The sequence below is a fragment of the Zalophus californianus genome, chromosome 14, assembly GCF_009762305.2.
Source record: "Zalophus californianus isolate mZalCal1 chromosome 14, mZalCal1.pri.v2, whole genome shotgun sequence".
Lineage (NCBI taxonomy): Eukaryota > Metazoa > Chordata > Mammalia > Carnivora > Otariidae > Zalophus > Zalophus californianus.
This window is the reverse complement of record NC_045608.1, coordinates 59,528,430-59,553,318: the sequence shown is the minus strand read 5'-3', so window position 1 is coordinate 59,553,318 and position 24,889 is coordinate 59,528,430. Positions and strand designations below refer to the sequence as shown.

At 37.3% G+C, this 24,889-nt stretch overlaps 1 long non-coding RNA gene across 1 annotated transcript in view; it reads right to left on the bottom strand.

Annotated features, from left to right (window-relative positions):
* Positions 1 to 3,006: 3,006 nt before the first annotated feature.
* Positions 3,007 to 24,889, bottom strand: part of LOC113913272 — a 156,703-nt gene continuing 134,820 nt past the window's right edge. Inside the window, exon 3 of the long non-coding RNA XR_003517136.1 lies at positions 3,007 to 3,291. This is a non-coding gene — a long non-coding RNA (uncharacterized LOC113913272). The remainder of the gene's footprint in view (positions 3,292 to 24,889) is intronic.

Genomic DNA, 24,889 nt, shown 5'->3' with positions numbered 1-24,889 from the left:
CACAATGAAGTGTGTGTATTAACGTCCACTGAACCTGGACCCATTGGCCACTGCTTTTTGTGTTTTGCATTTGTTTGCCCATCACCTAGCACAGGAAGGCCTTTGGTAAATATTTGCAACTTATGGAGTTAGTGAATCAGTAATGCCGCTGATTGGATCAGATTGTTAAGCAACTGGAGTTTATCTGAAGCTATTCCCTGAAGCCTCAGGGGCTGGGAAAGGAGTTTGGAAACTCTTTAATCATCCATATAATTTCCTGTGGAACAACATAAAGAAAGATAAGTTTCCATATTTTTTATTTTTCTTTTTCCTAATTTTACTCTAAATGTTCTGGAATGATCTTATTGTCACCTAATCACTCAGCACAAGAAAGCCTCAGAGCTCTCATGATTGTTTTGTTTTTCTTTAGACTGTAATATGCTTATTGACTTGTAGAATAGCTAGATTTCCATAGGTAATCTTTTGCAAGAGTTGCATTTGCATGTCATCCACATAGGGATCCATTTAGAATCATCATGAATCGATTTGCTAAGAGTTTACGTTTTTCAGACTTCGGAATTATATCCTAGGAAAACAGAAAACACATTCTCTCCTGCTGTATGAAATATGCAGGAGACTACTTTGGGTTACAATGCTCTTTTGCATTAGCACAGATGCTGAAAAGCAAATTCTCAGCTGGTTGGTCTCACTCAGAAGGTGTGCTACACTAATAACTGTGTATGGGGGAGCATTGCCGACTCACAATATAACAAGTTAAACTGCGTGTTGTATTAGCATTATTCTTAATGCTAATGTAATGTCTATCCACGAAGGCAGCATTGTTAGATTGTTAGTACTGTAGATTGTAATGACAAAAGGAATTAGATGGGTTTTCTATGTTAAATCAATCATTAAGCAGTGCTATAATTATTTGCTGTTGGGAACGCTCTTTTTTCTATTGTAAAATTGACACAGTCTATGAACGTAATTGCTGTGTTTTCATCCTAGGGCCCTTTAAGATTAGAGTCTGGGAGGAAGATGTGGCACTTCTAATCCTTCTGACATTTCAGAGGGACTATCCTGGCAGGAATAATATCACATCACCATGTAATTAATCAGTGCATTTTCCTGTGGTCTGTGAAGCCTGTGTTTCCCTCTGCATTTGAGAGACAGAGAGGTGGCACGTACGAACCTTCTGCGGCTTTAATTACAATGTGATGTTGGGTCCAATTATATTCTTGGGCAATCTGACCTTTTCGGGTTGCATATTCAGACCATTTCACTGATTCCAAGGTGGAAAATTTTAGGCATCAATGTATGTGGGTTTGAGATCATTGGATATCTGTTTCCCTCATTTCCTTGTGAGTAAGAAAGTCTTTCAGAGTAGAAACTGGTAATGATGACATCAAATTAAAAAAGAAAAACCTTTATTAGCTGAAAGGGCCTCCCTTCATTTTATAGATGATAGGGCTAGCACAGCAGGAATCTGTGTTAAGGTACAATCTCTCTCTCTCTCCCTTTCCTCTCTCTTCTCTCTATAGATAGATACATAGATACATATATAGATAGATATGTAGATAAGATAGAGGGATATATAGATATATATCTATCTCTGTCTCTCTGTGTGTCTCTTTTTAAATAAATGTAAAGAACCTATGTACCTATGTTTGGAAATAAGAGAAAATAATCTGTTTGCTCTATGGATAATTTACCTGAATAACTCTTCCAGCAGTATCATAGGATTATTTAAGGATAATCCTATGATTATCCTTAATTAATCCTACATAGGATTAATTAAGCACATGAGAGAGACCTATGCATGGCTTGGGCCTTACATGGAATTGTCATTAATATCAATATCAATAAAAATGGGAGAGGGACTTTTATTTACTGGGCAAGAGTAGGTGCAGTGGGAGATACACAAGAGGAAGACAGAATTTCTGTTCCCCCCTACCTAGCTCCCCAAGGAAAAGACATAGGAACACAAAGCTAGAGGAGAGAAGAAAATGCTATAAACATGAATTCAGAGTGCAAAAGACAGCATGCATGTGGGGTATTCAGAGATGGTTTCATGGAAGGAGTGAGATTTTTATTTGAACCTTATTCTGTACAAAATGAGGAACTGAAGTTTTTAAGCAGAGGTGTACTACTTTAGAAGTGGTGATTTAGTGAGATTAACTTGGAGTTGTTGAGTCTGAGTACCAGGGGGTAGAAGGAGAATAAATGGAGATTTGTGGAAGGCTGCCTTCTTAGTAGGATGGGACTATATGGTGTCCTTTGGATTATGGGAACAGCTGAGTCTGAAATGATAAAAATTAGTATTGATTGAGAGCCAAGAGTGAGCACTCCAAGCAGATGCAGGAAGCGCTCTGCGTACCTGTCATTAGAGAACTCTCCAAAGCCTTAAACATGTGGCTTACGTGTGGAAACTACACATGAATGGTATATGAAAACGTGTGCATGAGCTTGGGTCTCGGTTTACTGGAGAATGTTTCTGTATTTTATTTTATTCCCACAATGCTATTAAGTGGTTAATATTAACTCTGTTTTATTGATGAGGTTAAGGAGAGCCAGTTGCTCAAGTTAAAGAAACCAAACGGAACCACGTGGCAGGGATGGCACTCAAACCCAGGCCTCCGGATTCCAAGAATCATATTCTTCTCACTCACAATTTCCGATTTCCAAGTCAGGAAAGGTAAATTTATTAGGTCTCCATATGCAAATGTGAAACTTTCCTATGTTAGTTAGCTAATGAGATAGATTGGGAAGCAAAAACAGAGGCTTAATTGCAGTTCACAGGGTAAAAATGCGCCACGACTGCAAAGGGTGCCTGCCTGCCTGTGACAGGTGCTACTTAAAGATTCATCATCTATTAAAGCAAGGCCGTGGAAAAATACAATAAGGCTGTGATTTTCAGGAATCATAATTCAATTTTTCAAGGAAACAGAATAGATAGCGTGGAGACTATGAGGAATTCAGAAAATATTTATGACTCTTTATTTGGATGACTTTTATTTATTTGGTGGTTTTTCACTTTGCTGCCCCTCCCATAACCTTCTCACAGTCGAGATTTTCAGTGTAAATATATTCATATGCCCATCAGAGGAGGCCTGACTTGACTTCCCGAGACAGCCAGGTTTCCTTGCCCCTGCATTGTGTCCATCTTTGGCTCTCTTTGCTTTCGGGGCCCTGCTTCCCGCAGCTCCTCTCTCGGGCTGTCGGTCTTCCCACCTGCAATCTCAGCCCGACCCCGGGTGAGTCAGGCACCTCAGGGCCCCCTGCTGGGTGATCTTCAAGATAGAGCCATCATCACTGTTAAGATAAACCTGAAAATTAGTACACAAAAACCCTTACCTGAACCCCCATATTACTCCTCCGGTCCAGTGAAGCCTTACCATGCAGTGTCCTGGATCTGAGAATGGAATTTTTGACCCTAAGTGCCCAAGTCTGATTTCCTGTCTGGTCTTCACGCTTGGACTGACCTTCTGCTTTCTTCAGCTTATGCCTAGGGATCTTATCCCAGTAAAGGGTTGTGCTCTTTATTTTTCCCAAACCCTTTTTATGGGGACTGGGCAATTTCTCATAAAACTTCTCATTGGCACAACACACAAGATATGCCCATGAGAATTCCCATCAAAGGGCTGCAAAAGGAAGGGCTACTGACCTTGAAGCTCCCAGTTTTACCAAAAGGGCCACCAAGTGAAAAAAAGCAAGGAATGAATATGTAAATATTCTGACAATACCTAATACACAATTTCAAATTTCATGAAAAAAAAACAGTTCATAATTTTAAAAGAACAATTACAAACAAAACAAAACCCACTAACTGCAATGGAATTGTTGCCTCTGGTGGGGGCAAAAAGAGAAGTGAGAATGGGTAACAGTGGCAAAAGCCAGTCTATTAGTCAAGAGACACTTCTGGTGATTCAGTGATCACAATGTGCCCTTTTGGGAGTAGTATGACTGAGTGAAGCCTCCGACGTCGGCAACAGCAGAAGGGGGAAAATGGATAGTGGTGGTTTATTATTGTATTTTCTTCTAAATTTCAATTTACCTTTCCATTCTAATTCACCATTTAAAGCAGGTAAATTCATTCTGCAAATATAATCAAGGGATGTTCATATTGCATTAATAGATTGCTTTAGTTTTGTACTTCTCACAACTTAATTATTTAGAGTCCAATTCCCTTATTCAACATTAGCATATTAAGGCAAAATCTAATTTGCAGTAAGCAGCTTGAGGCCACAGAACCACTGAAAAGAGTAAATGGAGGCAAGTGAATATGCTGAATTTTTATCTCATCAATGCATCCAGTAGCTGATGGATATATTCTTCACTTGCATCTTTTAGTATTTTAGTTCAGTAAAATAATGTGTGTATTTTGGCAGGTTTGCTTGCATTTTAAGAATCTTTATTAGTTTCCTTTCTGAACAGAGGGCAATGTCTGTCATTGGACTAAAAATAAATAAGAAAAGAAAGAGAAAAAAAAGAAGAAAGAACATCAGACAAGTGAAAGTAATGAGCAAAATTTGGTCCTATAGAAGATGACTGGTAACTGTTTAATCATTACTCTTCTAGGCCTTCGATTATCTAGCAGCATCGAACATGTCCCATCCACCCATCATACCCTCACTGACCAAACTGCTGCATGGTCTACCTCAGAATGTATTCTAAGATTGTGATTGGGAATGTTGAATTAAGTAAAAGGTAAATTAACACAAATTTGAAGATATTTCTACAGAACACCTACTCTGGGCTCAGTCATTGACGAGGCAGTATTGTTGGTAATAATTAGAAGAGAAATGTCAACTTGTCCCTCCCCAGTGTTCTTGGGGTTTAGATAAGCACAATCTTCCACACATTAAAGTCATACAGCAATGTGGCAGTGTAGAGTCAAGAACTGACTTGTGTCTTTATACAAATTCTGGACTTGCTAAAGGACTTAGAGATAGAAGAGGTCAGGAAGGGAAAATTTGTTTTCAACTGTTGGTAAGTTACAAAGCATGGAGAAGGCCATGGCCTGGCTAGGCAGAAACATGCGATCATCCTTGCAATTTGGATTTGGAGGGAGGGCTGTGGAGGAGAAATCAGCCTGAAACTCTCTCAAACACTTTATGAAGCCCTATGAGTTTGGGCATTAAAAAGATAACACACACATATAATGATTGTCTCCTCTTAAAATGAGATCTGAGCTCTAGTTTGAAGCTCCAGTGATGGGTAATTCAGTGGAAGCTGCCTTCGGCAATTTGCAAAGAACTGTCTGAGGATACAGTGTTGCTGTTCCTTAATGATTACATTTGTCTTTAAGGAGAAGAAATGAGTCATGGTCAAATTTCACAAGTTCATGCATTAGACTGACTGAATCATCCACTATGTCCAGTTTCTAGCCTCCTCTAACTAAGTTTAATTGACAAAGAAATCCAGATTTTGAGTGACCTTAAAACAGATCATTAAGAGAAGGCTGGGAGAAAGAACTGAAAAGCAGCTTTTACATTCCTATTATAAGAAGGTTTGCAATCAGCAAGTACTATGTTCAGATAAGCCTATTACATGCCTTAGAGAGTGGCCATGGTGGCTCTAGCAAATAGTTCACTGGGTTTGTGAAACACATCTCTATCTCAGCTTCGAAAGCATACGCTCTTTCATAGTCTTCACTGTGGAACACTGGAAACAATAGCTTTGGAGACAGACAGCCATTGCTTTAAATTTCTACTCTCCTCTTTGTTGTTCATTATCTGTGTAATCTTGAACATATCTATTCTATCCTTTGAGTTTCTGTATACTTATCTGTTACAGGGTCACCATGTTTATTAAATGCTGTAGTATATTGAACATTTAGCATAGTGTCTCAAATGGAGTAACCAGTCAACAAATGTTAGTTACTATTCTCATTATTATTGTTATTAGTATTATTACTTCTATCAGACACTTGTCATTACACTATTCTTCTTTGAAGGACCCTATGCCCAATCCTCCGCAGTGTGACTTGGAAGAATCCTGATGATTTAAGCAGTTTGTAGTAGTGCCAGTGACTTTGCCAGACCCTAATTTACCATTTGCCTCTGGCTAATAAAGAAGTGAGGGGAGGTCTACAGGGGAACTTCTTTGAAAGGTTCTTTTACTCCTACAAAGGGACATGAAAGATAGTCCCTGTTTTCTTACATGTTGTATTCCTGCATATGACATGTGGGACTGAGATAACCATGTGGGACAATGAAGGACACTGGGCAAAGAAAAAAGCAACACACAGAGAAAGGAACATGTAAAAGACAGATGCAGCATTCTTCATATGTCAACATGGAGCCACCAAATTAACCTATTAATGGAGCTGAGTACTTGCTGTTATTGAGAAACTTAATTTTCTTTATTTTAAATGATAATTTAAAGCATATTTTCTGCTTCCTGCATCCTCAAGCATCCTAATGATACATTATTAAATTTATGTTTTTCTCCTGGCCCCATTTCTTCCACATATAAACATACATACACAGACAGACATATATAAAGACATAAACATGCACACGTGCACAGACACACACACACACACACACACACACATGAAAGAATAAGGCTGACATCCAGAAAGTTCAGTCCAACGTCTGGCCCTATTGAATGGTCAGCCTATTAAATAAAAATTCACTTTATTTTATTTGGCTGTGATTGACTAAGAGACTGTTATGGTAAATGATCATGGGTTGTACAAAGATGAATAAAACAGTCTTTTCTCTTAACTGACTTATAATCAAACACAGAATAAGTACATAAACAACTATCATCCATGGCTAAATATAGTATCTTAGAAGAGGTATAAGGTTGAGAAAGGAGAGAGCACAAGAGGTAGGTCATGATCTTTGACAGTGGAAGCATCCATTTGTATTACAAATAATATGCATTCATGTTCTGTATATTTGGCATTATAATTAGTAGTTTTAGTCTGATAGAAATGTTGCCTCTTCTTAGGGACAATCACCAATATCTAATTCTTATTTGCCCTCTGCTGTTCATCTTTTTTCCTCAGCCCATTTGTTATATATGAAGTCCAGAACGGACACACTGGCTCTTACCTCCAGACATTCTTCCTACATCTAATGTTTATGGTGTAGACTTAGTTTTACGATTCAAAACCTCTTATTTCCACCTTGAATTTTGAAAATCTTCTTTTTAAACTAAAAAGCTGAGAACTGACTTTTGTCCTTCATTGTTCTACTGTGACTTCCCATCCCTGAGGCAGAAAACATACATGATCCTGGACACTACAAGAAAGGAAAGAGGGGTAGGGAAAGTTTATGAGGAAAAAAAGAATTTCATGGAATAAGAAACACATAGGAGAATGCAAAATACCATATCTTTACACAGAGGGAAAAGGCACAGGAGAATATGAACTAGTGACAAAGGGGAAATGTCCTGGAGGAACTGTGTCAAGCAGATTCTTGGATAAAGACTGGTAGAAAAGAAGACAAGCGTATATTCTTGGAAGAATGTTTGAAGGCACAAAAATAGGGTAAATTTCCTATGACCACTTGGGAAGAGTTAGTGGTGGACAGGCTCATTTTGGACAACGTTTTTGAAAACAGCTGCTGAGTAATATATAAACTTGTTATGCCTTAATTTTATGCAACAATACATCCAGGTAAAAACACTGAGACATCAATATGGCAGCGACTGGCCTAGATTCTTCTACATACACAAATATTCAGTGAGAGAGATCATTCCAAAGCCCTAAGCAGAATGCTCTAATTGAATCAAGTTGAGTGATAGGGAATGAGTGATAGGATTGAAATGGTACAGAGAACATCTTAGAAAGTGGATTCAAGGCTGAGGTACTTTGATTTCAACCAGTAACTGATCTGTCCACTAATGCATCCACATGTCTGCATCATCTTTGTCAGATCCATCTTGTCTGTTATCTAAGCCAACTTTTTCATGATATTTGCATGCAGTCGTTTTTTCCCTCAGCTTTCTTCACTTCAAGATAGAGACTCCCTAAGAACACGTTCCAGTTCTCTCTCCCAGGCTGCCACAGCTCTTTAAGCAGACATTTGAAGAACTGTCAGAATCAAGGGACAGAGAGCCGAAAGAGCAGACAAGAGAAGAGCAGAAGGCAGTGCAAAAAAATGGGAAGTGCTGCGGTAGCTGGCCATTGTGCCAATTTCATGCTTTCACACCTTTGAATGAGTGTTCAAAGTGTTTCATTTTGCAAGCCTCAGACAGTGGAGTACTGATTGCAATGGCTTCAGGCATTTCAGGGCACAGCTGGCCACTCGACCACCCCTGTGTCCATGGCAGTTTTCTAAAAATAAGGGAAATAAAATATAGGTTATTTTTTCACAGTGAGGTTGAACCTCACTGTGAGCAACTGCAGGATCGGTGTTGTTGTTGTTGTTGTTGTTGTTTTTTCCTTTCTTTCATTTTCTTTTTTCAAACATAGCCCAAGCCACATCAGCTTTGAGCAATATGATTCTTCTTTCCCATAGTATGGAAGAAACGGCAAGAAAGAAAGATGCCATTTTAGATAAATAATAACAAATTCTGAGCCTGGGTTATTGCAAAGGTCCAGCTAGTCCCAAATTCTGTCTTAAAGAAAGAGAAAGGAAAAAAATCTGGAGGAGGGGCAGACAAACATTAAAAGCTAGCTATTGATATGTTACACTTACTTAAAAACAAAATCAGGCCAAAAAACCCTTTTAAGTGAGTGGTTTTATATGAAACTATTGTTTATTAAGTGTAACTAGTTTTTGTTAAAACATATTTAAATATTTAGTCATAGAACATTTTATAATAATGAATGTAGTAAATAATGTCCCCAAACTCTGTTTTGATATTCTCCATTTGAGAGCTAGATGTCTGAAAACCTGAGTTCTAGACCTAGTTCTGCTGCTTATTGGTGTGTGGTAGGTACACTTGGCAAATCACTTAATTTCTACAGGACCTCTTAGAGAATTAAAGATTCTCTAAGAGAATTAAAATATTTGTTTTCTTTAGAATTAGTTAAAACTTGAAGAATTTTAGAGGTTATTTAATTAGTTTTATTTACAAATGAGAAAGTTAGTGGGTCACACAGTAGAATTTTTTTTTAAAGATTTATTTTTTTATTTGAGAGAGAGAGAGAGTGTGTTCAAGTGGGTGGAGGGGCAGAGGGAGAGACTCAAGCAGACTCCATGCTGAGCATGGAGCTGGAAGGCGGGGCTTGATCTCAGGACCCTGAGATCATGACCTGAGCCCAAACCAGAGTCCAACGCTTAACTGACTGAGCCAACCTGGTGCCCCAGTTAGAATATTTTTAATAAGCTCCCAGCTGTCCTAATTACTGACATGTGTATTTTCACATTATTGTTCTCATCATTTTTGCTTCATATAAATCTTCCATTCCTATAAATCTAGTCAACTCATCCCTAACCCAGCCACCAATATCATAACCCTTCTAATATATTTTCCCAAAATTTACCACCTTTTTGGAACTCCCTCATATATCTCAATAACATTTATCTAGTTTCAGAACAAACTAAGGACATCTCCATCCCTGTAGCCTTCTCTCTGCCCTTGCAAACATAATCTCTTGTTCTTTGGAACTGAGTAGCATCTAACAGTTCTATCACTTAAGGCATCCATCTACACAGTCAATGAGTAATACATGCAGCCTAGGCATGACAGAGGAGCATGACTTATACCTACTTCTTTGTGTCTTCAGCAACTAGAACTGTGTCTTTAGTCACAGTTTCCTTATATGCAAAAGGGGAATAATAATATTACCTATTTCATGGGACGTTTATGAAGATTAAATTTTATACAGACATATCAACCTAAAGCACTGTTTGACACATAGTTAGCTCTCTATTAATCTTGGTAATTACTATATTATTTGTTGTTGATGATGATATGGATAATGATGATGCTTGGAGAAGTGAAAAATTTTCTTTTGGAGGATTGCTAACTAAATCCCCAAACTCCATTCCTAATAGGGACATGTTAGTAAGTAAAGAAATAATTAAGCTAAAGGTTTCTTCATCCTTTTATAAGGAGAATTCCATTTCTTAATTCCCTGAACACTTGAGATTGCCTGAATTTCTTAAAGCCAAATTGAAAATACAATAGGACGTACACTCTAGAGCAGTTATGCTTTCACTGCTTTGCTTTAGGGTTCTGATTTCTTATACCTTTGGTTCATAGATAATAAGAGTTGAAGATCAGTGACATTTTTGGGCTTTTAAAAAAGTACTTGATCCTTACAAATTTTAAAGACTTCTACATACATAGATATGGTGAGGAGGGTGGCAGTGGAATAAAGGCTTCCTTTTCCATCAGACATTGGTACCAGAAATATCTTTTCTTATATCTAGAGTTGCTGGAAACTTTATATACTAAATTAGGAGCAACAAGTCATGTATCTTGTTATGATGAGGGCACTCACTCATGAGAGGCAGCATAAAAGGTACTCTTAACTGAGAGCTCAAGATATCAGGAGTTCTGGGGCGCCTGGGTGGCTCAGTCATTAAGCGTCTGCCTTCAGCTCAGGTCATGATCCCAGGGTCCTGGGATCAAGCCCCACATCGGGCTCTCTGCTCAGCGGGAAGCCTGCTTCTCCCTCTCCCACTCCCCCTGCTTATGTTCCCTCTCTCACTATGTCTCTCTCTGTCAAATAAATAAAAAAAGATATCAGGAGTTCTGTCATAGCTCTACTGCTGAGTATGTGACAGACAAATTATTTCTTCTTTCTGAGACTGTTTCCTCATCAGCAATGATTTGGAGTCCAGCTTGACTTAGTTTAAGTTTAAAATTCTGGAAAATGGTATCTTTGGATGAATTTTTTTTTTTAATACTTTACCCATTTATTTGACACAGAGAGAGAGGCAGCACAAGCAGGCAGAGCAGCAGGCCGGCAGAGGGCGAGGGAGAAGCAGGCTCCCCGCTGAGCAGAGAGCCTGACGCGGGACTCGATCCCAGGGTCCCAGGACCATAACCCGAGCTGAAGGCAGACGCCCAACTGACTGAGCCACCCAGGTGCCCCAGGATAAAATTTAATAGACTAGTTTCAGACCAAATTTGGGCAAATTTTGTGCTGCTTAATACTATAGGTGTTTCCAATAATGGACCAATGTTTTTGTAGCATCAACCCCCTGGTTAGAATTATAAGTTTTGCAATATTGGATTTTACAGAAAAAAAGGAGGAAGGATATATCATCTTACTGCCCTCATCCTAATCACTAGAGCATGACAAAGCAATCTTTTGTGCCTAGCACCAGTTAAACAACTAATTCATCAACATAATGTGACTGAGAATGTGCAGGGACCCTAAAAATTTTTCATCGTGCTTAAGGGTGAGAAAAAAAGAAAGTCTTTTCCTATAGGGTATCTTATTTGACAGACAAGATTTAAATATATGAAAGTATACATAGTCCTTAATTCCCTTCTCTTTCTTTATATTGGAGGTAGATCTTGTAGACATACCTTGCCAGTTTAGGGCATTGGTGTAGAATAGTATAACGGTTTTTGTATCATATGTAGTGTGGTCATTTGGATAACTATTCTATTGGTTCATGATTAACATATTTTTGCATTCTTTGGAAACAGCCATTGATCCCTTTATAGATATTTACTCTATATCTATAACCCTGTATCTATAACCCTCTTGAGAAAAAAAAATCACTTTATAGTTATGAGTTTATACATACTACCTTCCAATACACTATATGAAATTTAAGGGTAAGAAATATTTCTTTTATATGAATGCTAAGATCTATTACAATATCTGATATGTAAGGTGACCATCTGTCCCAATTAGCCTAAGATAGTTCTGTTTTATGCTCATGGTCCTAGAATAATTATAACTAGCACCCCTTTCACACATAAAAGAGTTCTCATTAGATGATAAATTATTTGGTCAACCTACTTATACATATAGGTTCCCCGTAGGTACTTGTAAATGATGAATCCCCTGAATAAGACCCCCTCCTTTGATTGAGTTCTGTGTCTATACTCATTTTTGTTATGGAAATCCAGAGAACAAAGGGCATGTTATATGGACAATCAGAAGGATTACTACAAAAAAATTATAAAGATGTATAGCTTGATATGAATTTAGAAGTCATTTAATCTTCTATTCAAAGTAGGGATTCTTCTTCAGAATACCCCCAAATGGCTATATATCCTTAGTTTCTTTATGAATTTATTACATTTGTATGTGTCTGGCAGGCTTTTGCCTAAGTGCTAAAATGCAGCAGTGACTAGAACAGATATGTTACTTGCATTCATGATGCACAGCACTTAGTGGAGGAGACAGTACACAAAAATATCAAACACATAAGCATATGAAAGAAGTATGATACAAAGGGATATTGGAGTGGGAGGATGAGGCCAAATCATGTATATCCAGGACCACAACTGATTCTTGTAGATTTTGCCCCAATTCTGATCACACTATTAGGCTTAGAAACTACTGGCAAAGGAACAATACCCATATTTATAGTCCACAGCCTTTCTCCACCTTTAATGTTTCCTTAACATTAAATATTGATTCACTCAAGGGGAGTGCAATGAGGGAAGGGACATGGGGGTAGAAGAGGAGCGTGAAAAGGAAGGCCAGATTCATTCTTTCAAAGAAAACCATTCCAATCACTGGAATCTACTCATCCCTTGTTTTCCTTACTTTTTTTTTTTTAACTAAAAAGGGCATTTACATGCTAATTGGATCTTTATTCTTTGAGAGTCCCTCTGCTCTTATAAAGTCTTCCTCTTCTGAAGCACTTAATCCTCAGCTTGAAACATCACTGTTGATTGCAATGGAAAGACTGTGATGTCACAAATGGGGGATTATGACTTCACAGGAGAAATAAGAGAGCAAGACAGACAGTTTCAAGAGACCAGGATCTTTTCTTTATAAGGATGTCTCTATTAATCAAAAGAGGACAGAAATACCAAACATATAGAAAATGACAGCAGAATTGTAGCTAAATAAAATGTTCTTCAAAATTATCCTGGCGATGTCACTTTCTCTTTAGACAATTCCCGAGAAATGCTATTGCAGAAGATAGGTTTGAGATTCCAAATCTCCCTATACTCAGCACTTGAGAAATACTTAGCCCTGGGGTAATCGAAGGTATAATCAGGCCACAGGGCAAGCTCTGCCACATTTTGTCTACGATGTAGAGCATAATGTTACCCATGGCCCCTTCATGATGTTCTTTAGTTGGGTCTATGAAAGAGAGCTCACCTCCATTGCATTTCACCAGTGAAATCTTTTGGTTCTGAGGTGTATTTGGCGGGGGGGGGGGATTAAGTACAAACTCAATTTATTTAATAGAGGCATTCAAGTAATGTTTTTTTTCTTTTTCAGTGAGTTTAGATAGTTGTAATTTTCAATGAAGTTGTCTACTCCATCTAGGTTATTAAATTTATGTTCATAGTATTCTTTTACTATCCTTCGACGTCTGTAGGACCAGAAGTGATGCTTCTATTCTCATCCCTAATATTGGTAATATGTGTCTTCTCTATTTTTTCTTGATCATACTGGCTAAAGATTAATCACTTTTATTTTTCTTTTCAAATAAATGGCTTTTGTCTTTATTGCTTATCCCTATTGTGTCTCCCTTTACAATTTCAGTTATTTCTACTCTTATCGTAGTATATCATTCTTCCTGCTTGCTTTAGGTTTAAATTGCTATTCCTTCTTTAGTTTCTTAATGTGGTAGCTTAGATTACTGATTTGAGAACTTTCTTCTTTTCTAACATATATACTTAAGGCCATAAGTTTCCTATTAAATGAATTTTGATGTCCTATATTTTAGTTTTTAGTTAATTCAAAAGAGTTTTTCCCCTTGGTATTTCCTCCTTGTGCCATGGTTATCTAGTACTGTGTTATTTAATTTACAAATATTTGGAGATTTTTATAGATCTATTTCTGTTTCTGATTTCTAATTTAAGAATGCTATGATCTGAGAAAATACATTATTTCTGTTATTAAAATTTTCTTAAGTCTATCTTAGCAGATGCTCCATAGCCACTTGAGAAGAATGTATATTCCGTTGTTGCTTGAGAGTTCTGTAAGTATCCACAAAGTCAAGTTGGCTAATAGTGTTTTTAGGTAATATATATCTTTTCTAATTCTTCGGCCTAATTGTTCTATCAATTATGGAGAAAGTAATGTTGAAGCTTGCCTCATGTGCTTTTTTTTAATTGAGGTATAGTTGACATATAATATTATATTAGTTGACATTAAATATTACATTCGTTGCAACATTGTCACTCTCATTTATATACATTACAAAATGTTCGCCATGATAAATGTAGTTACCATTTGTCACCATACAAAGTTATTGATATATTATTGACTATATTCTCTATGCTGTATTTTTTGCTCTATGAGTTATTTATTCTATAATTGGAAATCTGTACCTCTTAATTCCTTTTACCTATTTCATCCATTTCCCCACCCTCCTCCTCTCTGGCAACCACCAGTTTGTTTTCTGTCCTTATGAGTCTATTTTTTGTTTGTTTGTTCAGTTTTGCTTTTAGATTCCACATATAAGTGAAATCATATGGTATTTGTCTTTCTCTGCCTGACTTATGTTACTTAGCATAATACCCTCTTCCATGTTGTTGTAAATGGCAAGATTTCACCCTTTTTCATGGCTGAATAACATTCCATTATAGATAATTTCACATGAATTCTAGGTTGATGGACTTTTTCTCTCAACACTATAAATATTTCATCCACCCTCTTCTTGCTTGAATGTTTTCAAAGAAATTGGAAATAATTCTTATCTTTGTTCCTCAATAGGTCATTTCTTCCTTCTAGTTTCTTACAGAATTTTTTTCTTTAGCTTTTTCTTTATCTTTGTAGCTTGAAAAAGATATTCCTAGCTATAGATTTTTGTTTTGTTTTGTTTTTTGGAAATCATCCTGCTTGGTGTTCTATGAGGTTCCTAGATCTGTGGTTTGGTGTCTGACTTTAATTTGGGGAAATTTTCAGTCATGTTTCAAATATTTCTTCTTTTTCTTTTTCTCTTTCTTCTCCTGGTATTCCGATTACACGTATATTACACCTTCTGTACTTAATCCCACAGTTGTTGACTATTCTCTTCTGCTTTTTTCAGTCTTTGTCCTCTTTGCTTTTCAGCTTTTGAGAATTCTTTTGATGTATCTTCTAGCTCAGAGATTCTTTACTCAACTGTGTCCCATTTATTAATAAGTCCATTAAAGTCATTCTTCATTTCTGTTAGTGTTTTTATCCCAAGCACTTCTTTTTGGTTCTTTCTTTGGATTTCCATCTCTCTGCTTGCCCATCTGGTCTTGTATGTTCTTTACTTTAGCCATTAGAACCCTGAGCATATTAATCATAGTTGTTCTAAACTCCCAGTCTGATAATTACAACATCTCTGCCACATCTGGCTCTGATTCTTGTTCTGTCTCCTTAAATTGTGATGTTTTTGCTTGTCTGTTTTTGTGTTTTTTGCCTTTTGGTATGTCTTATAATTTTTTCCTTGATAGTTGGGCATGATGTACCAGGTTTAAAAAAGAAAAGAAACTACTATAAATAGGGCTTTATTTTTTTTAAGATTTTATTTATTTATTTGACAGAGACACAGCATGAGAGGGAACACAAGCAGGGGGAGTGGGAGAGGGAGAAGCAGGCCTCCTGCTGAGCAGGGAGTCCAAAGCAGGGCTCGATCCCAGCACCCTGGGATCATGACCTGAGCTGAGCGCAGACGCCTAACGACTGAGCCACCCAGGTGCCCCTAAATAGGCCTTTAGTAATGTATTGGTGAAGTATTGTTGGTAATGAACTATTGGTAATGTATTGGGAGGAAGGGAAGCATTCTGTGGTTCTATGATTAGGTCTCAGCCTTTTAGTGAGCCTATGCCTCTGGACTATGAACATTACAAATGTTCTCAGTTTTCTCTCCCCTTAGGTTGGACAAGATGACTAGAGTGGACTGGAGTTGGGTATTTCCATTTTCCCATATGGTAGGCTATTGCTGGCTGGAGATAGCTATTTCCTTCCCCCCAGGACAATTAGGATCTGATAATACCCTAGGAGCTTAGTCTTTGGTTAACTAGTTTTCCCTGAGTGTAGACCCTCTTAAGATCAGAGTGTTCTGGAATATTTCAGAATGATTCCTTTTCCCCTTCCCCTGCTAGAGCAATGAGATTTTTCCCCAATATTACTACAGGAATGTGGTCAAGATCCTGGAGGTAAATCTTACAATATTGTGCCTCCCCATAACTGTATCTCCCCTGCAGTTTTTAATTCTCAGACTTGTCCACACAAAGTCTCCAGCAATTTTTCAATTACAGTTAAGATTTCCCTACCTGGCACTGGTTCCTGTGGTCATTTCCACTCCTAAGTCTGCTCTGGAAAGCTATGATTCCTGTATTCACTTTTATGTCTCTCCCTCTGGGAGGCAAGGTTTTCCCTGTGTTCCTCCCTCCCTTAAAGATTCAAGAAAAGTTGTCAATTTTTCAGTCTGTTCAGCTTTTTATTTGTTATTAGGATGGTGACTTCCATGCTCTTTACATATGGAACAGGAAACCACACTTGTCCTACTATCTTCTAACTATTGCTTCCATGATATATCTTTCTTCCTCCTTTTTCTTTCAGATTATCTACTTCTTTGTATTTAAGGTGACTTCTTGTAGAAAGTAAATAGATTGTACCAGCTTTGGCTACTGGGAGATTTTTCAACTGGCCCTTTGCTATATCCTTACTTTTTTGGGGTTTTTGTTTGTTTGTTTTTGGCACTATAAGATACTCCAGGCTCATCTTGCATGTTTCCTACCCAAGTACTCCAATTAGCCATTTCATCAAGGAGTTTCAGTTCCTATAACTGAAGAATGGTATTGGAAACCAAGCTCTGGATGGTAGGTGTGCATACTGTTACTAGAGTGTTTTGATCCTAGGCACTCTTAGCTGACATAGGAAGGAAATATGTGCATGCATATATACATATATCTATAAATATTTGTATATGGATCCATCTGTATCTTTAATAAGTGAAACATTACTTCATACTGATGTCTATAACTCTAATATATTACCAGATGAGTCATTCTAGCATCAAGTCCTAGCTTATCTATAACTTCCCATTCTAACAATAAGAAAACTAAATTCTGTCATCTGTCAATCATTTATTTAATTGTTCCATTCCAGTATACATGTATAGTGGTTTTAGCATTGCTAACTTACACCTCTGAAAGAAAAAAATTAGAATATGAATAGTTTCTTTTGCCTTTACGCTTTTTTTAAAGATTTTATTTATTTATTTAATTGACAGAGAGAGAGAGAGAGAGAGAGAGAGACAGCAAGAGAGGGAATCAAGCAGGGGGAGTGAGAGAGGGAGAAGCAGGCTTCCCGCCGAGCAGGGAGACCAAAGCGGGGCTCGATCCCAGGACCCTGGGATCATGACCTGAGCTGAAGGCAGTCGCTTACCATCTGAGCCACCCAGGCACCCCGCTTTTGCCTTTACTATTATAGACTGCACTCATTTCTAAAGTTACTCAGGTCAGCACCTAAAACATAGCACCCACTACCTTTAGTGACATTGTTTCAAAATTTTGTAAGTTATTTTAAAAGATTATTAAAACAGACATTTCCCTGTAATCCTATTTTGCTAAGAGCATTTCTTTTATTATGAATGTGTGCTGGATCTGGCCAAATACTTTTCTTATGTCAGTTGATAAGATATTTCTTTTTCATTAATTGGTTGTTATAGTAAATTTCAATGACTGACTTTCAAATGTTGAACCAGTCTTGCATACTTGGTTGTGGTATATAATTATTTTTATACATTATCAAATTTTATTTGAAGGTTATTTTTACTAGGTATGGAATTCTGGGTTGACATTTACTTTTAGCACTTTAAAGACACCATTCCATCTCCTTTTGTTTGTAGATTTTCTTACATCAAGTCTGCCATACTTATTATCTTTTTTTCTTCTGTAATTAATGTATCTCTCCCACCTTTCAGGCTGTCTTCAGTATTTTCTTTTTGTCTTTGCTTTTCAGTAGTTTACATGAAACAAGCTTTAGTATGGCCTTTTTACTAGTTATCCCTCTTGGTATTCTCTAAATTTTCTTGAAACTGTGGTTAGTGTATGTTGCTACTTTTGGAAAATTCTGTGCCATTATTTCCTCAATTTTCTTATTTTTCTCTTACCCTTTCCTAATTATACATACATATGGTAGACTGTATAATGCCTAATGATTTCTAGAGATTCTTTTTTTTTTTAAGATTTTATTTACTTATTTGAAAGAGAGACAGAGCGCATGAGTGAGCAAGGGGAGGGGCAGAGGGAGAGGGAAAGAGAAAATCCCAAGCAGACTCCCCACTGAGTATGGAGCCTGACATGGGACTCCATCTCATTACCCTGAGACCATGACCTGAGCTAAAACCACGAGTCAGATGCTTAACTGACTGAGCCACCTAGACACCCCACAGAGATTCTGCTCTTTTTTTGTTGGTATTTTATTTTATTCTGTTATGTTATTCATCATATATTACATCATTAGTTTTTGATGTAGTGTTCCATGATTCATTGTTTGTGTATAACTCCCAGTGCTCCATGCAATACGTGCCCTCCTTAATACCCATCACCAGGTTAACCCATTCCTCCACTCCTTTCCCCTCTAAAACCCTCAGTTTGTTTCTGAGAATCCACAGTCTCTCATGGTTTGTCTCCCTCTCCAGTTTCCCCCCTCTTCATTTTTCCCTTCCTACTATCTTCTTCTTCTTTTCTTTGACATATAATGTATTATTTGTTTCAGAGATACAGGTCTGTGATTCATCAGTCTTACACAATTCACAGCGCTCACCATAGCATATACCCTCCCCAGTGCCCATCACCCAGCCACCCCATCCCTCCCACCCCCCACCACTCCAGCAACCCTGTTTGTTTCTTGAGATTAAGAGTCTCATGGTTTGTCTCCCTCTCTGGTTTTATCTGGTTTCATTTTTTTCCCTCCCTTCCCCTATGATCCTCTGTCTTGTTTCTCAAATTCCTCATATCAGTGAGATCATAGGATACTTGCCTTTCTCTGATTAATTTATTTCGCTTAGCATAATACCCTATAGTTCCATCCACGTCATTGCAAATGGCAAGATTTCATTTTTTGATGGCTGCATAATATTCCATTGTATATGTATACCACATCTTCTTTATCCACTCATCTGTTGATGGGCATCTTGGCTCTTTCCATAGTTTGGCCATTGTGGACATTGCTGCTATAAACATTGGGGTACACATACCCCTTCAGATCACTACATTTGTATCTTTGGGGTAAATACCCAGTAGTGCAATCGTTTTGCTGGTATTTTAATGGTAATTTCTTTTGACCTGTCTTCATGGTCTCCAAATCTTTTCTCACATGTGTCAAATCTACTGATGTGTCCATTGAAGAAGTTACTTATTTACTTTATTGTGAATTTTGTTTGTTAACATTTATATTTGATGTTTTCTTAGGTTTCATCTTCCTGCTAAAATTACCTATTTGATCTCACATGTTATCTATCTTTTTCTTGAGAACCTATAACTTAATAATAGTTAACTTATTATTTTAAGTTCCCTGGCTAGTAGGACCAGTATCTTGTCATATCTGAGCCTTGTTATAACATTTACTTTGTCTCTTCAGGTGTGGGTTTTGTTTTTTTGGTTTTTTTGTTGTTGTTGTTTTTGCCTTTTTATATACTTCATAATTTTTTGTTCAAAGCTGAACATGTTGTTATGCACAATGAATCATGGAACACTACATCAAAAACTAATGATGTAATGTATGGTGATTAACATAACAATACAAAATTTAAAGAAAAAAATATTCACAGGAAAAAAAGAAAAAAAAAGCTGGATATGTTGTATAGGATGATAAATACTGAAGGAAATAGTTTTATGCTTGTAGTAGAGCATATCTTTCCTTCTGTGCAGAGTTGTGTTAATCTAGTCAGGATCTGGGCTGCATTTGAAATTAGCATTGTTATGGGTACTCTCAGTGTACCAAAGTCTTCAAATTTCTCTGGTGATACTTTGTTTTTGTTTCCCCGCCTGACTTGGGTTCTTTCCTTTGTACTGCTCCCTGGAGAGAGTCTGCATTTTCCATTTCTCCCAGCTATACTACATTGTTATTTTTAAACTAATGCTTGTTAGCATGATTATGGAAGTTGTGGGAGGGATCATAATTTTTCTTCTTAGGCAGATATTATGAACCTGTTCTTGGGGATGCAGGCTTTACAAATGTTCATGCTCCTGTTCCAGATATAATGATGAACATAGCGTTCATTCTGCCCTGCCAGCAAGGTTCGAGACTTAATTCTCCTATCTCTGCCCCACCCCACCCAGTTACAATGGGTTTCTTACAGTGTCCACCCCCCCACCCCGGCCACCATGTGGTACCCTGCTCACTGTAGGGTAAGGCATTTTTTATTCTCACCTATAATACAGGAGATGGACCTGGGAGGATTTTCACTGGTTGCCTCCATTCCCCAACTTTAGCCACCGCAGGGGTTCACAAGTGCTCCCAGGCTACAGATTAAAACTTTTGTTCCTTAGGGATAACAGGGAAAAGAATCTGGGTGTTTTTCCAGGGTTGCCTTCCTTCCCATCACCTCTCTTCCCTTGGGCCCCACCAGTGCTCTCAGGGTACACATTTTGATCCTCTCCTCATGCAGATTAGGGCTTTCGTTCCTTAGGGAAGACAGAGGAAATAGCGTACAAAGATTTTCATGTTTAGCCTACGTTTCTCTTCCTCACTGCGGGAAACTTCCACCAGTGCCCTCTGGTTACAAGTTTTGATGCCATTCTCTTTCCAGATGAATGTTTTTACTCCTGAGGGGACAGAGGTGGGATGGGTCTGGACAGAGTTTTGGCAGTAGCTGCTCTTTCACTACTGGCGCCATGAGGGGGCTTTTTCAGGATTCTCTCAAATCTTTTCTATAGGTACCTGGCAGTGTTCTCAGAGGAAAACACTGCCAGAGTGTGTGGATCCCCCTCTATCTGTGGCCTTCAGTAGTCCCACCCTCTCACAATAGGCTCCACTCTACTTTTAGCTATTCTTTCAAAATTTCTATTTAAATTGATTTCTAGGCCTATATGCTGTTAAATGATATCTGACCCAGGTAAACAAATATTCATGTGTTCCTGTTCCTTTAGGTGCCTGTTTCTTTTTCAATTTTATGTTAGTTGCTTGCCCTGCAACTTCACTTCTATGAAGATTTCTGTAAAAGTCACTAATTTACTGTTTGTCTAGCTTTTTCTTTGTCGTATAGGTGGGAATGGTGTTATTCACAGCTTTTTACAGCTGTGAGCTGAAACCAGAAGCCCTTGAGAATGTGCTTTGACTTTTACTAATTGAAATTAGTTAATATTGAAATTGAAATTCCTACTGCTCACAACCTGAAAAAAAATTACTTAAGGTTTATGTATATACGACTATATGCTGAATGTTGATTTTTAAGAGAATAAGTTTGAATGTTTTATCGTTCTCTCCAGGTCAGTTTTCTTGGACCTGCTCTTTCAAATTCATTGCAGTAGTCTGAGCTCTTGGCTTTGATGAACTCTGACAGATGGACAATGCAATGGGGCAAAGAAAATAAAAGCCTAAAACAGTCCTCATGTTACGAGAATTCATGGACACTTGGAAAATTAGTTCCAGTGGGCGTATTCATCACACCTCTATCTCTGCCCCATACCTCAAAAAGGCCTTGCCACACAAGAACCACTTCAAAAGAGCTAATAGAAAGATACACAAATGTAGGGCAAATTCTAAAATCAGGAACCAATTTAGGACTGGACCAATTTAAATGTTGATCAGTTACAAACCTAGAATAATGAGATTTTAAGTGTTGTTAATTTGACAACAATAGAAAAGCATCAGCAACAGTAACTACAACAAAAATGTTATTTGGCCTTCTTCCTAAACTTACTGATTTATCCCAAATCAAATGTAAACTCTTTCATGAAGACTTCCTTAATCTTAGCCAAAAAGAAATTATTGCTTTCATATCTAAAAAACATGGTATCCCTCAGGTCATGATCTCACGGTTGTGGAGATCCAGCCTAGGGGTGGCACCTGTTTAGATTCTCTGCCTCCCTCTCTCTCTGTCTCTCCCCTTCCCAGCTCACGTGTGCACTCTCTCTCTCAAATAAATAAATAAAATAAAATAAATATAAAACAAAAACTAAAAAAAAAAAGAGAGAGAGAGAAAAAAAACCATGTTATCTTCTTTATTGAGCCTCAACTAACCTGAATCTAACTACATTGTGAATCAGTATGGACATAAACAAAGACCAACCAAATGAGAACAAGCAAAAGCTACTTATTCAGAGCTATAGCCAAGGAGTCTGCCACCATCACTTGTGTTTGGCAAAGACTCAAAAAGGAAGGTGAATGGGAAAACTTCATAGTAGAACAAAGCAAAGGCTTCAGGTAATGCCCTGATTGGAGGCTATTGGCACAGAGAAGCTGCAGGTGGGCTAATTAGAAGTGGGGCATCCTTTGTGATTGGTTAGAGGTACATATTTGTGCTCTCTGATTGGTCCTCAACTGGAAGTGGGGACAAAAATTATGGAAGCTTTCAGTTATTAATCAAGTCCTAGCCACTCCGAGCCAATCGTGATAGGAGTTATTTTTTGACTTCCTGGATTGTTACTGTAGTTACAAGTCTGACTTCCCACAAGTTCAACTTATAAATAGGTAGCAGTCTGGTTTCTGAGGCTGGTTACTGTAGAAAATGGGTCAGTTTCCTGTGCTGGCCGCTGCAGTTCATGGGTAAGAATTTTATTTTTACATATGGTCTGAAGATTGTTTATATACTCAGTCTTTCAGTGGCAAAGAAATAAGGGCCCCCAAAGTCTAGGCCTAACCTGTTCAAAATTACCTATCCCTGGACTTCCTCCTAAGAAAAACACAGCCCCAGGTCTCAAAATCAAACTTGAAGCAGAGTCATCCTCATTGAGTCCCCTCATCTTTGCTGAGGGAATGGTATGCTGGGAAAGAAAGATTCAAGAGGCCCTGGAAGAGTGAGAAGATCTGCATACTCATGCTAATCACAGTGTTATGCTAGAAAAGCCCTTCACAACTTGGGTTACAGAATATATTACTTAAATTAGGTATTTTCCTAACTCTTTTAATCCTGGATTTTTAAATTTGAAAATGAATTTGGAAAAGATGAGTGGTTTTGCATTCAGTCTCTATAAATATTGTTGGGAGCCCATTAGCTATTTTCAGCATTTCACAGGTTAACAGAAATAAATACTGCGATGAGACTGCACAAGCTAATGAAAATATTACATACCATCGTTGTTCTTAATGTATTAATATTATTTATACATAATGAAATCATTCTTTGAATATTAGTAAGTTAGGTAGATACTTCTTCATAATAAATATGGAATATGGGAATTATTTCAAACAAACGGTCTCTAGAGTATAAAGGACATACTTGTCACTTTGTAGTAAAATAGCAAAAACTTCCTGACAAATGAACTTTAGGGTTTCTTCTGACTTCAACAATTTTATGCTTATAGCAGATTCATGGTTCTGATGTTTAAAAAAATTTTTTGACATAAAAAGAACCATCTTTAGTGAGATTTATTTAACACAATTAGAAGATGAAGCTTTAACTCTAAAGAAGTGTGATCAAGCCAAATGCATAAATTCCAGTTTGAATTTGTACAATTTGAATTTGTGATGAATATAAATTCAAAATATATTTCTTAAAGGAAAAGAAACTAGGAGTAGGCGAAATAGCTGAGGTTTTTTTTTTTTTTTCAAATAACTTTCATTTAGGAAACTAAGGAAAATTTAAGGTTTGTTTTTTTGAGTAATAAAATGGTTGCTTTGGAGAGCTCATAAATTGTCAACATCCTGACATTTAAACATACCTCTTAGTTTGGATTTCTATTATTAATTTACTCATTAAACCTTTTGCTATTAAGAACATTAAAATGTATCTTTCCAAATCATTTTGATTTCCCAATAGTGGAGTCTAAAGTAATGATGCTCAAAATGCATTTATTTATTAGCAGACTACATATATTTCCCACGTATTGTGATGTAGTAATTGGGATAAAATGTTAAGGAAAAATGTGTGTGCCCCCTTCCATTCCATTCAGTATTTGGAAATAGCATCCCCCTTTTGGGAGAACCATTTCTGTGTGGCCATGGTCAAGGAAGATTTGCTTTGCTCCCCTGGAGCACAGAAGAGAAAGAAGTTTAGAGAAACCCATAACAGGAAGATTTTCAAGATGTACTCCATTGTCTCCTATGATAGCCCCAAATTAAGTCACAAAAATGCACTGAACACTAGCTTTTGCAAATTGGGAAATGAAGAATATAACTTGCAAATTCCCACTCCCCACCATTTTAATAAAAAAGTTACAAGCAACTTTTAAAATCACAATAAGGAAGAATTCAAGGCCTGAGAGAATTATTTTGTAAAGATGAGCTCCTTTTTTCCTCTGTAAGATCCAAAATGTCTTTACAGAATAAAATGACACATTTCCAGACAAGAACTGCAACATCAAATCATGCACTTTCATTTCAACTCCATGCTTATGTTACCAATATATTAATAAATTAAAAACCCTTGTCAAGAAACAAAATTCCCAAATACAATGGATAAAGGTACTACACAAACAATGATTATTTTGATTCTGTTAGCTCTGAAGATGTTCTTAATGAAACCCATAATTTGGTGCATGAAGTAAAGTTCTAGGTACTTTGTACATATGTTTTCAAAATAAGGTAATTCAAGGTGATCTTGCCATTGATTTGTTATAGGACACAAGGAGTTATTAAGTGATATAACTTGTTGGTGTGTATTTTACTCTGTTCATATAAACCAGTGAAGCAAGATCAATTTGTTTCTCGGTTGAATTAGCTTTCTTGTGGGCACCTCAAGCATACATTCAAGAACAGCTTCCAAGA